This window comes from Bos indicus x Bos taurus, chromosome 15, assembly GCF_003369695.1.
Source record: "Bos indicus x Bos taurus breed Angus x Brahman F1 hybrid chromosome 15, Bos_hybrid_MaternalHap_v2.0, whole genome shotgun sequence".
NCBI classification, from domain to species: domain Eukaryota; kingdom Metazoa; phylum Chordata; class Mammalia; order Artiodactyla; family Bovidae; genus Bos; species Bos indicus x Bos taurus.
In genome coordinates, this window is record NC_040090.1 from 7,416,285 (window position 1) to 7,428,703 (window position 12,419).

General features: G+C 41.5%; 1 protein-coding gene across 9 annotated transcripts in view; it reads left to right on the forward strand.

Annotated features, from left to right (window-relative positions):
- The window catches only part of AMBRA1 (autophagy and beclin 1 regulator 1), a 173,052-nt gene that overhangs the window by 10,965 nt on the left and 149,668 nt on the right, over positions 1 to 12,419 (forward strand). The window contains exon 1 of one of the 9 annotated variants that reach the window (XM_027562492.1): positions 8,553 to 8,707. The exons of the other annotated variants lie outside the window; for them this stretch is intronic. The gene's annotated coding sequence lies outside the window, so the exon portion shown is untranslated. Of the gene's footprint in view, positions 1 to 8,552; positions 8,708 to 12,419 lie in introns of those variants that run through there. 9 annotated transcript variants of the gene reach the window in all.

A 12,419-nucleotide genomic window follows, 5' to 3' on the forward strand; every position in this document is an offset into this window, starting at 1 on the left:
GTCTTTTGTACTTCAGTATTACTGGTTTTTAAAGCTCATTCCATATCTAATTAGCTGATATGCTTGGTTATTTATTTTATTTCTCTTTATTCATTCACCTGTTTATTGACTTTTCTTTCTATGTAGGATACTGTGTAATTATGACTATAGACTTTATTTCAGTTCCTGTTTTGTTTGCCTTTTGCACACTCTTTACTCAAAGTCTAATTGGATATATTGAGGTAATATTAAAATTTTGGCTACTTTTCTACCTAGAATTTTGTATGATGACTTTCCTGGGAAAGGCTAAGGATTTTATAGTAATTGTGCCCATTAGTTCTCCTAGCAGTTTTTTTTTTTTCTTTTAAAATAATTTATCGAGGTAAAATTCACAAAACATAAAATTAACCATTTTAAAGTGAACAGTTGAGTGGCATTCACATAATATTGTGCAACCACTACCTGTGTCTAGTTTCAAAACATTTCCATCATTCCAAAGAAATCCTCTTTCCAATTGAGCAGTTTTTTAAAATTTTTTCTCCACCTGAAATCCAGCAGCCTTCACTCTGTCTCTCTGGATTGATACATTCTAAATAGTTCATGTAAGTGGAATCATCCGATATGTAGCCTTTGGTGTCTGTGTATACACACACACCGTAATTTGTCGGTCCATCGTCTGTTAACGAACGTTTGGACTGGTTCCACCTTCGGATGTTGTGAATAGGGCTACTGTCAGCATGGATGTGTGTGCACTTGTTCTCAGTTGTTTTGGGTATGTACCTGGGAGTGGAATTGCAGAGCCCTCTGCTAATGTAATTGTTAATGATTCTTTCTGAAATGTAGGGATCAAAGCCAACACCTGCGGTTTCTATAGAGTGTGTGTGATTTGTGAGTTGTTGGCTTAGATTGGGATTGAGACTCTCTTTCCTGTATGTTTAACTTTTTCAGGAACTGAGTTCTCCGTTACTGGTTTTATTCTTTGCATTTTACTGATGGCATAATGGAGGTACAGCATCTGCATGATTTTAACTTCCTATCATCTTCAGAGCAAGTCAGTGATGGAACTGGTAGTTGAAGGCTCCTAATTATGTCCTTTGTCTCAGTGACCCATTTAAAGCCATGTTGCATTTCCATGAAGTCGTTTGAAATAGGCTTCCTATATTTTATAATCCTCTTGAAGGGATGTTGTTCAGGTGGTGTTAAGCAGATGTTCTCTTTCCATAGTGGACAAGACAAGAGGAGATGTGTTTTAATTGCAACAGAAGGGATATAGATTACAAATTAGAAAGAACTTCCTGACTACAAGATACTTAAATGTTAACCAAGGAGGGTTGTGAACTATCTTTCCCAAAGACTTCATAAAGATCTTTCTAGGATGATGTTGGTGTGGGCTTGTTAAGAAATGAGGGCAATGACAAAGATGACTTGCTGAGGTCCCTGTTAACCCCAGGAAATAGTAGTGTGATGGTTAATCAGGCAGTGTTGCTGGCATTTTAATGAGTATATTTTCATTTTCCTTATGAAGAAATCATCGTTACAGAGTAGGTGAATTGCTCAAGGTATCCTGGTGAAATAGAAGATTAGCATTCTGAACCTTCTTGGCTCACATGTTGAACGCTTAGGGATGTGGTTTATTATAAACGAGCCTTTTCATGACGGTATGATGTATTATTGTTGTGATTCTTCTCTAAGCTGTAGGGGTCAAAGCCAACACCTGCAGTTTCCATAAAGTTGGTAATTTGAGAATTGTTGGTCGGGCTTAGATTGGAACTGAGAACCTTTTTCCTGTGAAAATGGACTTAGTCTCCTGTTACACATACAGAAAAGGGAGCACATTTTCAGTAGCAGACTAAGATAATAGATTCTTTTTTAAAATGTATTTTTAATTGGAGGATAGTTGCTTTACAATGTTGCGTTGGTTTCTGTGCCTCTGCAGTGTGAACCAGCCATGAGTATACCCATGTATCACCTCCCTCTAGAGCCTCCCTCCCCCGCATCCCCCATCTCTAGTTCAGATAAGCTCTGGGGCTGAGCTCTCTGTGTTGTGTAGCAACTTCCCACTAGCTGTCTGTTTGACACATTGTAACTTTTACAATGTGATGGAGTTGGTGATGGACAAGGAGGCCTGGCCTGCTGCGATTCATGGGGTCGCAGAGAGTCAGACATGACTGAGCAACTGAACTGAATTGAACTGAACTTTTACACACTGTAACGTATGTAATTCAGTGCAACTCTTTCAATTCATCCCACCCTCCCCTGCTCCCCCTCGTGTCCACAAGTCCCTTCTCTACATCTGTGTGTCTCTACTCCTGCCCTGCAAATAGGTTCATCGATAAGGCGATAGAGGCTTAGTGGAGAGTTTAGGAAGGACCAGGCTAATGTTGCCTGGGTGAAGGTGCCCATGAGATGGGCCCATTTTTGGTTTGTGGTGCTTGGAAGAATAGGAGCCAGAAGATGGGCAAAATGAACATTAGATTCTGTTGCAGAACGTAAGCATAAAATTACTCATTAAATGCAGTATTAAGTTGCCAATTTATATGCTCAGCTCAGGAAGTGTCAAATTTAAGGTGCTTAGATCAACACTAACTCAGTCGCGTGACACTTTTGGTCTGGATTATGGTGCCTTGTAGGGTATCTCAGGTCTGCTAGGAAAGTTGTGCTCTGAGATCCATGGGTCATTGACTGGAAACTTGGCTGGGAAGGAGTATTACCATTGGTCTCTTTAATGAAAGGTTTGCTAGTTTATTTATTTTAGTTGAGCTATGGGAGCATTTACTTGTTTATGTCACCGCTACTGAAAATACCATCAAATTGAGCTTTCTTGAATTGGCAACAACTATTACCTCTGCAGGATAAAAGAGAGGGGAGCCAACTTTTGAATACTTACCGCATTCTGGGAAGTTTATATTTATTCCTTCACTTAATAGTCATAAGAAACCTGTAAGGTGGATGGCAACATCTCTGTTGTAAAGGATAAGAAAAAGTGATGCCTCCTGAGGGATCTCTGGGCTCTTACGAAAATCATGTGGTGAGGTCCATTGGTTCTCATACGGGTGTGTGTGTGTGTATATGTGTGCTCAGTCACGTCTGACTCTTTGGGACCCCACGGACTGAAGCCTGCCAGGCTCCTCTGTCCATGGAATTTCTGAGATAAGAATACTGGAGCAGGTTGGCATTTCATATATATATATATATATATGTGATATTTTTATATTTTATGTTTTATATGTTATATTTGGTTTGATCTGTTTTATATTTTAGTGTTTTCGCATAAGATATCATTTGGACAAAGGATTTTGCTAATTAAAAAAAAGGAAGAAAACATGGAAGACCACCAAGGAATCATGAAAGAAAATTAGTAAAGACAACCAGAAGATTGAACAGATGGCTAAATTACATAATTGCTATTCAAGAAATAATGTCGAAGTTTGAGGCTACTTGATGTCACAGCCACATGTACAGACAGGACAGATATTCTATCCCTAGGGAGCATGGAGTGGGCGAAGAGTATGGACTCTAGAGTTTAAATTCTAGCCCGGCCCCTGGCAGCTGTGGGGTTTGGGGATTCTTCTTTAAACCTGGTGTGCACCAATATACATGACGATATAACACCTTTTTCAAGAGTATTCGTAAGGATAGGGAATAGCATGTAAATACTCTTGAGTGCCTGGCTCATAGTATCAGTAGATACCCCCTCACTACTAGCTCCTGCTAAGATACTGATGACATATGTGGTGATGGCAGTTTTTAGTGTGTTAACATCTCCCTCCCAAATGCCTGCAGAGCTGCTTCATATCAAGGGTGGGTGGGGTAAAGGGTCTCCTTTACCTCTGTGTGTATATATCTCAGGGGTGCCTAGCATTCCTGTTTGTGATAAAGATCTCTTTAAACTGCACATGATTCATGAATGCATCTATTGTTGATGAAAGGAGAAAAACTTGAACATCACTAAGTTTGTTTTCATTGGCCATAAAGAAGAAAGAGTGGAAAGGAATGCCATACAATGAGTTGAGAGACCTGGGCTTTTTGTCTGAGAGCTGCCCTTGTGAGTCTTATAAAAATGGGCAGGTGGGTTTATACCTTTTTAAGACTCTGTATTCAAAGTGATATCTAAGTCACATTTAACTTTGTACATCCGTGATTTGACTAAAAACATTGATTTCTTTTCATTGCCAAAATTTCAAAGCATTACAGCATTAAGGAGCTTTCCGCTGATTTGAGCTGGCAAGCTTCCGTTCATACTGAGCATGTCCGGGGCAGTGTTTTGTATAGAAGGCCACTGCACACCTTTTGCCAAGGATCACAGAGAGAAACATGTGACTTGTAGAATATCCAAATGGAACTGAAACTAAGAACAATTGTAAGGAGGCTAATGTGAGAGAGTGTCTCTTGCTTTGGGGCTGATGGTTGGATTTTTAAACCCACAGCACTTTGTGTAACACTTGCCATGTTTCAGTATGGTAGTTATAGTGCCAGTATACTGCCGCTGCCTTCAGAAAACTCTGATGTTGGAGACCTTTTCTGTGTTGTATTTGTTGGTTTTTTATCTCTCTGTCACTGTCACCTATAATAGGTCCTGGTACATATATAGTCCCCCCAGACATGCTAAATGGAAAAGCATCTGATAAAATGGGAAAAACGCTTGTAGCTTTGAATGCCATCTTCACCACGTACTGGCTGTTTGATCACGGGCGAGTAATTTCACATCAAGCCAGCTTTTGGTCTGTAAAATGGCAAAGGGGTAGCAAGGGGCTCTGGAGATGGAGTACGCAAAACATGAAGCACTTAATAGTGGTAGTCTGCACTGTTATTAACAAGATATTTTGCACTTCTGCTTGAAGGGAAGCTTGTTTGCTGTGGCTTCAGTATGTGGGAGAATTATCCCCTCTTGCAAGTTTTTGCTCAAAAGAAATCATTTGGCATTTCTTCCTCTGTGGGCCCATAAGGATGGTTACTTTGAGGAGGCAGAGAAGGGGGTAGGATCCTGGAAGAGCTGCTGCAGACCTTGCATTTCTGCAGATCTCTTTAGAATGCCACTTCTATATCATGCTCTCACTGAAGGCACCTGACTCAGCGACAACACGTGAGCATTAGAAACATTTGCCCCAGTCAGAGAATATTCTATACCTGCCATCCTGCTTGGCACTTAAAGACTTTTCCCCCCCAGTTCTCTATGATACAGTGATTTTTAAAAAAAGTTGGCCATGTGGCATATAGGATCTTATTTCCTCAATCAGGGATTGAACCCATATCCCCTATATTGGAAACACAGAGTCCCAGCCACTGGCCTGCCAGGGGAGTCCCTGTGTGACAGGTAAAGAAGGTAGGCTTTAGGTTAACGTAGTATATATGATCCCATTTTGATACAGAAAACAAAATCTGTTGACCACAGACTGTTGTTTTACTTGTTGCAAGAGGCGTGGTTTTTTTTTCCTTTTTTTCTGATTAGCCTTTGTTTACAGATAATTTTAGGTTTATAGGCAGTCTTAAGAAATGATAGTGAGGTAGATCCGTGTGCCCTGTACCCAGTTCCCCCAGTGGCAATGGTAGCATCTTTAAAAACCATAGTACACTGTTAACAACCAGGGTGCTGCCACTGATACAGCCAAGACAGCAAACGTTTCCGTCCCGCAGGGCCTTTCCTGACACCCTTTTATAGTCACTCCCACCTCCACGCCACCGTGAGGTGACGCTGCAGTCGATGAAGTGGCAGTAGAGTTTTTGTGCAGAGAATCTGGAAAACATATCCTCTGGGGGAAGGCGGCCAGTATCTCCCTCCCCCAGCTCTGTAATCCCACAGATCTGTCTTCCTTTGTCATTTCAAGAATGTCACGTAAATCGAATCATATAGTATGCAACCTTTTTTTTTTTTTTTTAATTAAAATTTTTTTGTTGGGGGCCCGCTCCATGGCTTGTGGGATCTTAGTTTCTAGGCAGGAATTGAACCTGGCCCAGACAGTGAAAAGTACTGAGTGCTAACCATTGGATTGCCAGGGAATTCCCAGAATGTAGCCTTTTGGATCAGTTTTTCTTTTATCAGTGCAGTGTAATTCCCTGGAGTGTCATCCAAGTTGCATGTATCAATAGTTTCTTTTTAATTGCTGGGTAGTATTCCCAGGTTTGGATATGCCTTAGTTTCGTTTAATGACTTGCCCACTGAATAACTTCTGAGTTTTTCCCCAGTTCTTGACTATTACAGATAAAGCTTCTATAAACATTTGTGTATAATTTTTTTGTGTGAATGTACATTCTCTGGATAAATGCCCAAGTGCAATTGCTGGGTCATATGGTATGTATTGCTTTAATAAATTTTTTTTAAAAGGAAGAAAATTAGAGGTAAAACAACTAGTTAAATGATTCCCTAACCCTACATTTCTTTCTTTTTTAATCTTGGCTGCACCAGGTCTTAATTGCGGCACACGGGCTCTGCAGTCGTCCTTGCGGGGTGTGAAGTCTTTAGTTGTGGCGTGCAGAGTCTTTAGTCGCAGCTTGTGGGCTCTAGTTCCCTGAGCACGGATCAAACCCCGGCCCCCTGCGTTGGGAGCGCGGAGCCCCAGCCACTGGACCACCAGGGTAGTCCCTCAAACCCTGCATTCTTGGTGCACATAATTTACTTACATCGATTGTTTGCTCTAGCATCAAGGCAGTAATAATCATAACACTGTAGTTTTCCTTGTCTCTTTCAACGGATGATCTGTGTGTATATTACAAATAATAATTAACACAGCCTACCAGGGGACAAGTAATGGTTAGCACTGGTGAGGTTAGCTCTGTTATAGATAGGGAGGCTAAGTTGTGGATCTTGTGGAATTAGGTTATAGCCCTGTGTTCTGACTTGGAGTTATTCAGATTTATTCCTTTTCTCTTTATCTCCTGAATTAACTCTCTGTCACATAGGTGTGAAGACATGAAAAAGGTTTTTGGGTTTTTTTTTTTTCTGTATCTGAGGTTTACTGCTTGTTCTGTAGAAGCAGTATAGCAGAGTGGTTAGAGCATCGACTTTGGCATCTGATTGAATTTGAGTCTCCCCCCCACATGGGCAGATCATTTAACCTTTCTAAGCCTCAGTTTTGTGGTTTGTCAGTGGGGATAATGACACTGTACTATCTTCATGGCGTCACTGTGAGAAGTAAACGAGATAATGTGCAGAAAGAGGCTTAGCTAGTACTGTCAGGTATGCTGCATTCAGCGAATGTTCCGTGAAAGTGTTGTTTTAAATATGTTATATTCTACCACTCGTCTTTAGCGGTCAGTGGATGATAAATATTGGTGGATAAATATTGGGATCTTACTGCCATGTGTGTAAAGGCCTTAAGTTTGCTGTAACTTTTGAGGTAAGAATGCTTCCTTTGAAGGCTATTTCAAATTTAGTCTTATATATGTAGTTATTTCGGAGAAGGCAATGGCACCCCACCCCAGTACTCTTGCCTGGAAAATCCCATGGATGGAGGAGCCTGGTAGGCTGCAGTCCATGGGGTCGCTAAGAGTCCAACACGACTGAGCGACTTCACTTTCACTTTTCACTTTCATGCGTTGGAGAAGGAAATGGCAACCCACTCCAATGTTCTTGCCTGGAGATTCCCAGGGACGGGGGAGCCTGGTGGGCTGCCATCTATGGGGTTGCACAGAGTCTGACACGGCTAAAGTGACTTAGCAGCAGCAGCAGCAGCACCATGTAGTTATTTAAAAATAGGAAGTGATGTTGGATTATATGGTAGTATTAATTTGAATGAAAGTATTTTAACGTTTCTCCTTATTCATATTTTCTCAGGCTCATAGTAATAGAAAAATAGAAATGATTCTGAATTCTTGATTTCCTCCCTTTAATCTGTCCCCTCTAAACAACATTACTTTTTATATATTCTTCCTGGCATTTATCAGTACTTGAAAGTGTCACTCTTTTATTGCATAAATAAAGAGCTCTTATAAGCTCCTTGAGGGCAGGAATGCTCTCATTGGCTCTAGGATCCTCAGTACCTAGAGTAGTGCTGAGCGCCTAGATATTCAGTAAACACTTGCTGGCTGGCTGTAACTGCTTTTGCATCTTTCTTGTCCCCCCTAAGTGTTTTTTGTTTGGAAATTTGGGGAAATGCAATCCAACTTCCAGTCAGAGCTTAAAACGACTAGTTTCTTAAAATCCAGTGCCTTATTTTGATTGGCTGAGGAATGTGATTGGCGAGGTAGAAGGGCATCTGGACCTTTTAGCATAAGAGCTCTGCGTTTAATAATTTGACTTCTCCTTTTCCTGAAGCCTTGAGGGAAATTTTTCCTTTCCCTGTTCTAGTCAGCCAAGAACCTGACCTGGGCTGACTCTAACACTGGAGAACACTGAACACAGTATCTGCTGAGCCAAGGACTGGGAGTCGAGCTCTGATACTATCTGAAGGGAAAGCCTGAATTCAAATCCTGCTTTGCCTACTGACTCATCTTGCAAACCTAGATGAATTTCTTAACCTCTTCCAGGTTTAAATGTTCTTATTTGCCTGGTGAGTAATCCTATCTGTCTGGGCTTGTGAGGACACCTGATTTAGTGTCCTTAAAGCTTTTTTACAGTGCTGTCGCTATGGCTCCAGGGGTGTCCAGGAACGACTGGGAGCCGTGTGGTACTCCAGGGAGCAGAGCTGGACTCTCTTGTCCCCAAAGACTATGCAGAAAACAGAGAGACGTGATCCTTCGTGACTTGAAAGCAGCTCCACTTCAGCCTCCTAACGCTGTTTGTGGATGAGAGGTACGTTGTTGCCAAAGCTGTCAGGCCTGCGTGCCTGAAGCAGCTGGGGTCCCTTCTCGATTCTGCGGTTAAGCTGTTTTTGTCTCTGTGAAGTTTCTTCCATCAAAAGCTACTCTTTTTGTCTTTCTTTCTCTTACTTGCCAGTAGGAAGTCTCTTGCCACTTTTGTGCACTTAGCGGTAGCCTTCCTGGTCCTGTTGATGGCTTGTGACTCAAAAATTGAGCTTCAGTTTCTTCTCGGTTCAGTGATTTCTTCTGTATTCTTCCAAGAACCTGAAGGGGTTCTTATGGTTTCAGCTCACTCTTTGCCCCAGAAGAGTCTGCAGGTTAAAAACTTCTTTTCGTTTTTCTGAGGTGAGAATAAGGAAGATTGTCAGTCTCAAATTTGGGTCTTACAGCCTTCTGCTTCCAGTTTTGATCATATTTTGTTTTTGAGCATACTTTCCTGCAGACATTAGGTTACATCCTTGTGAGTTACTTTTGGAAGCTCTAGTCAGCAAAATCTGTAGCAGAAAAGCTGGTGTTTTTTCCCTCCCCTTTATTAAAATAACAATCACTCGAATTTATTTAGTTTCCTATCTTCAAAGCATTTTGAAAGTTGTCAGCTTCTTTGTGATATACCCTTAGTGGTCTGCCTTACACTGAGTTTATATATTTAAAAAGCTTGTTGGAGGCTGTGGATATAAGAAAAAGAGGTCACATTGCTTGCTTATCTCTTGGTAAATTTGGGCTGACAACCTTTGTACAGGTATTTGATTCACTGTAACCTCTTAGCCTAACTTTCTAAAAGCAGACCAGTTGTATTTTAGAGTGTTTGTAATTCTGTTTTTGTTTTTTTTTTTTAATTTTTTAATTATTATTATTTTTTTTTTATTTTACAATATTGTATTGGTTTTGCCATACATCAACATGCATCAGCCACAGGTGTACACGTGTTCCCCATCCTGAACACCCCTCCCACCTCCCTCCGCATACCATCTCTCTGGGTCATCCCAGTGCACCAGCCCCAAGCTTCCTGTATCCTGCATCGAACCTGGACTGGCAATTTGTTTCTTATATGATATTGTACATGTAATTCTGATGATTTTATACATGTAATTCTGAACATAAATGCTGTGCATGTCTGCAGTACAGGTGCAGGTTCTGTTAACATTAAAAAAAAATTATTTAGTTTATTTGGCTGTGTTGGGTCTTGGTTGCAGCAAGCGGAATCTTTGTTGCGTCATGCATGATCTTTCATTTCGGTGGGCGGACTCTCTAGTTGAGGCAGGCGGGCTTAGTTGCTCCTTGGCATGTGGGATCTTAATTCTCTGACAAGGGATTGGACCCACGTCCCCTGCATTGCAAGGTGAATTCTTAACCACTGGATCACCAGAGAAGTCCTCCACTAGCATTTTATTAATATTTCTAGTCTTTGGCTGCTGCTTTGGCTTTGTATTAATTTTGATTGTATAGGTCTTGATTCCATCAAATTAGTTGCTTTTAGTATGTGAGGTGATTAATTAGAGGTAGGTACTCTCTGTTTCTGCTTCATAGCCAGTGTAGTTTCCTTTGCACTTTCAGAGCTGCGTGTGCCAGACTTCTTTGTGCAAAGTCCTGTTATTGTGTATTCTGGTTATTGTTGGTTCCTAACTTGCCTTTTACTTTGAAAAGTTGTAATCTTGCCTTGAGCTTTTTGTAACTCCTGAGATATTCCAGAGATATTATTCCTTAAGATAGGAAGAGAGGGTGTTACTACTTTCAGTTTTTATACGTGGAGTGTGATTTGTCCAAGATTATGTAACACGTCAGTGGTAGAAATCAGTCATAGAAGCTTCTTATCTCTTAGTCTTAGCTTTACCCATTAAATCACATCACTTTTATATCCAGCACTCTCAAGCTCAGAATATACAGTAGCCCATATTCCCAGCCCTGCTATGAGTCGGACACGACTGAGCGACTTCGCTTTCACTTTTCACTTTCATGCATTGGTGAAGGAAATGGCAACCCACTCCAGTGTTCTTACCTGGAGAATCCCAGGGACCAGGGAGCCTGGTGGGCTGCCGTCTATGGGGTTGCACAGAATCGGACACAACTGAAGCAACTTAGCAGCAGCAGCAGCAGCTCTCAGAAAATCCACTGCTTCTGTATTTTGTTATGAATGTGCCCTGTTTCAAATATGAGTATAAAGAAGCATTGTTACATGAGTATAAAAATTACAATAGACTCCTGTTCTCCCTGGGGTATACAGTTTTTAGGTTTGGGTCCCACCCTCTTTCCCCCCAGTTAGGAGTGGTGGGGATAGATCTGAGCTGTGCATACTCTGTTGCCTGGCTCTCTCCTAATTCATGACACGTGCATGATAAAATGACTGGTTGAGATTAGATAATGGTACAAAGTTCTCTGGTTTTGGAGATATCTGACTTGTAGAAATTGAATTGATGACCTTGAACCATCAGCACCACCTATAACTGACCACATTTTTTTTTCACCGAGGTGTTGCTCTTTATGACAGTTTAGAGTTTGCTTTGGGGCTTCCCTCATAGCTGGATATAAATATACACACATTTCATTCTCTTCTGTACTAGGCACTGGGCTAAGTACTGGACTGGGATAGACATGTCCCAGAGTTTGTAGTCTAGTGAGGAAGAAAGAGCCCTAACAAGGAATTAGGTGCACTGGATATTAGGTAGGTAGTGTTTTAGTTATCTGTTGCTATGGAAAAACAACCTCAGTGGGTGTTTTTTCCAAAACTGGCAAGCATTTCTCCAAATCTCAGCAGCCACTGACTGGGTGTTCTACAGATTTAACTAGTTCTGACACACTCTACCTGGAGATAGCATCTGATCCCACAAGTTTAAGGGCTCAGTCCCACAGAACTGTACCACCTGGACTTCAGATGCTGATTGCAGGTCCAGGTTGTCACCTCTGCTTCTGATTGATGGCTTATAGGTGGGAGGTAATGCCCTGCTTGAGCTGGACTAATTTGATAGAGTGATTCACAGAACTCAGGCTTACACTTAGCAGTTTATTATAGAGGATTCAGATGAACAGCCAGATGAAGAGGTGCATAGGGCAAGATCTGGAAGGGTCTGAAACATAGGAGGTTCTGTCCTCATAGAACTGGGGTGTATCACCCTCCTGGCCTGTGAATGTGTTCACCAGTCTGGAAGGTCATCAAATCTTGTTCAGTAGTTTTTATAGTGCTTAATCTCCCCGCCCATCTAACCCCTCTCCCCTTTCTTTTCCCTCTAATCACTTGGTTTTTCTGGTGACCAGCCCCATCCTGAGGCTTTCTAGGGTACCACCCTAAGTCAACCTATAAGTTTAAAAGAAGCTCCTTATGAATGACAGAAGATTTCTCTCACTCAGGAAATTTCAAGGGTTTTAGGAAATCTGTGCCAAAAGTGGGGACAAAGACCAAATGTGTATTTCTTATTATAAATCATAGTATCGCACCACTTCCAAATTTGTGGCTTAGGACGATCATGATTTGTTGCTTCTCACAACCCTGTGGTTTAGGAGTTTGGGCAGGGCTCGTCTGGTCGGCTCTTCTGCTCTGTGTCACATCTGTGGGGGTCGCTCACTCGTCTGTTTTCAGCTGGTGTCTGGGCTGGGTTAGACAGGACAACAGAGTTTCAACTCATTGGTCTCAGACCTTGATAGTCTTCAGTGTGGCCTCTCTCTAAGTAATGTCTTATCATCTAGGACCTCTCTATATGGCCTCTCTCTCC